Source organism: Salmo trutta, chromosome 37 (assembly GCF_901001165.1).
Source record: "Salmo trutta chromosome 37, fSalTru1.1, whole genome shotgun sequence".
Classification (NCBI taxonomy): Eukaryota; Metazoa; Chordata; class Actinopteri; order Salmoniformes; family Salmonidae; genus Salmo; species Salmo trutta.
The window spans coordinates 8,078,335-8,081,226 of NC_042993.1; positions in this window are offsets into that span (position 1 = coordinate 8,078,335).

Here is a 2,892-nt window from a genome sequence, read left to right on the forward strand (position 1 = left end):
GCCTAGTGGTTAGAGTGTAGCGGCAGCAGGTAGCCTAGTGGTTAGAGTGTAGGGTCAGCAGGTAGCCTAGTGGTTAGAGTGTAGGGGCAGCAGGTAGCCTAGTGGTTAGAGTGTAGGGTCAGCAGGTAGCCTAGTGGTTAGAGTGCAGGGGCAGCAAGTAGCCTAGTGGTTAGAGTGTAGGGGCAGCAGGTAGCCTAGTGGTTAGAGCGTAGGAGCAGCAGGTAGCCTAGTGGTTAGAGCGTAGGAGCAGCAGGTAGCCTAGTGGTTAGAGTGTAGGGTCAGCAGGTAGCCTAGTGGTTAGAGCGTAGGGTCAGCAGGTAGCCTAGTGGTTAGAGCGTAGGGGCAGCAGGTAGCCTAGTGGTTAGAGCGTAGGGTCAGCAGGTAGCCTAGTGGTTAGAGTGTAGGGTCAGCAGGTAGCCTAGTGGTTAGAGCGTAGGGGCAGCAGGTAGCCTAGTGGTTAGAGCGTAGGGGCAGCAGGTAGCCTAGTGGTTAGAGCGTAGGGGCAGCAGGTAGCCTAGTGGTTAGAGCGTAGGGGCAGCAGGTAGCCTAGTGGTTAGAGCGTAGGGGCAGCAGGTAGCCTAGTGGTTAGAGCGTAGGGTCAGCAGGTAGCCTAGTGGTTAGAGCGTAGGGTCAGCAGGTAGCCTAGTGGTTAGAGCGTAGGGGCAGCAGGTAGCCTAGTGGTTAGAGTGTAGGGGCAGCAGGTAGCCTAGTGGTTAGAGTGTAGGGGCAGCAGGTAGCCTAGTGGTTAGAGTGTAGGGGCAGCAGGTAGCCTAGTGGTTAGAGTGTAGGGGCAGCAGGTAGCCTAGTGGTTAGAGTGTAGGGGCAGCAGGTAGCCTAGTGGTTAGAGTGTAGGGGCAGCAGGTAGCCTAGTGGTTAGAGTGTAGGGGCAGAAGGTAGCCTAGTGGTTAGAGTGTAGGGGCAGCAGTTAGCCTAGTGGTTAGAGTGTAGGGTCAGCAGGTAGCCTAGTGGTTAGAGTGTAGGGGCAGCAGGTAGCCTAGTGGTTAGAGTGTAGGGGCAGCAGGTAGCCTAGTGGTTAGAGTGTAGGGGCAGCAGGTAGCCTAGTGGATAGAGTGTAGGGGCAGCAGGTAGCCTAGTGGTTAGAGTGTAGGGTCAGCAGTTAGCCTAGTGGTTAGAGTGTAGGGGCAGCAGGTAGCCTAGTGGTTAGAGTGTAGGGTCAGCAGGTAGCCTAGTGGTTAGAGTGTAGGGGCAGCAGGTAGCCTAGTGGTTAGAGTGTAGGGGCAGCAGGTAGCCTAGTGGTTAGAGTGTAGGGGCAGCAGTTAGCCTAGTGGTTAGAGTGTAGGGTCAGCAGGTAGCCTAGTGGTTAGAGTGTAGAGTCAGCAGATAGCCTAGTGGTTAGAGTGTAGGGTCAGCAGGTAGCCTAGTGGTTAGAGTGTAGGGTCAGCAGGTAGCCTAGTGGTTAGAGCGTAGGGGCAGCAGGTAGCCTAGTGGTTAGAGCGTAGGGGCAGCAGGTAGCCTAGTGGTTAGAGCGTAGGGTCAGCAGGTAGCCTAGTGGTTAGAGCGTAGGGGCAGCAGGTAGCCTAGTGGTTAGAGCGTAGGGTCAGCAGGTAGCCTAGTGGTTAGAGCGTAGGGGCAGCAGGTAGCCTAGTGGTTAGAGCGTAGGGTCAGCAGGTAGCCTAGTGGTTAGAGCGTAGGGTCAGCAGGTAGCCTAGTGGTTAGAGTGTAGGGGCAGCAGGTAGCCTAGTGGTTAGAGCGTAGGGGCAGCAGGTAGCCTAGTGGTTAGAGCGTAGGGTCAGCAGGTAGCCTAGTGGTTAGAGCGTAGGGTCAGCAGGTAGCCTAGTGGTTAGAGTGTAGGGGCAGCAGGTAGCCTAGTGGTTAGAGTGTAGGGTCAGCAGGTAGCCTAGTGGTTAGAGTGTAGGGGCAGCAGGTAGCCTAGTGGTTAGAGTGTAGGGTCAGCAGGTAGCCTAGTGGTTAGAGTGTAGGGGCAGCAGGTAGCCTAGTGGTTAGAGTGTAGGGGCAGCAGGTAGCCTAGTGGTTAGAGTGTAGGGTCAGCAGTTAGCCTAGTGGTTAGAGTGTAGGGTCAGCAGGTAGCCTAGTGGTTAGAGTGTAGGGTCAGCAGATAGCCTAGTGGTTAGAGTGTAGGGGCAGCAGGTAGCCTAGTGGTTAGAGTGTAGGGTCAGCAGGTAGCCTAGTGGTTAGAGTGTAGGGGCAGCAGGTAGCCTAGTGGTTAGAGTGTAGGGGCAGCAGGTAGCCTAGTGGTTAGAGCGTAGGGGCAGCAGGTAGCCTAGTGGTTAGAGCGTAGGGGCAGCAGGTAGCCTAGTGGTTAGAGCGCAGGGGCAGCAAGTAGCCTAGTGGTTAGAGCGTAGGGGCAGCAGGTAGCCTAGTGGTTAGAGCGTAGGGGCAGCAGGTAGCCTAGTGGTTAGAGCGTAGGGGCAGCAGGTAGCCTAGTGGTTAGAGCGTAGGGGCAGCAGGTAGCCTAGTGGTTAGAGCGTAGGGTCAGCAGGTAGCCTAGTGGTTAGAGTGTAGGGGCAGCAGGTAGCCTAGTGGTTAGAGTGTAGGGGCAGCAGGTAGCCTAGTGGTTAGAGTGTAGGGGCAGCAGTTAGCCTAGTGGTTAGAGTGTAGGGGCAGCAGGTAGCCTAGTGGTTAGAGTGTAGGGGCAGCAGGTAGCCTAGTGGTTAGAGTGTAGGGGCAGCAGGTAGCCTAGTGGTTAGAGTGTAGGGTCAGCAGGTAGCCTAGTGGATAGAGTGTAGGGGCAGCAGGTAGCCTAGTGGTTAGAGCGTAGGGGCAGCAGGTAGCCTAGTGGTTAGAGCGTAGGGTCAGCAGGTAGCCTAGTGGTTAGAGCGTAGGGGCAGCAGGTAGCCTAGTGGTTAGAGCGTAGGGGCAGCAGGTAGCCTAGTGGTTAGAGCGTAGGGTCAGCAGGTAGCCTAGTGGTTA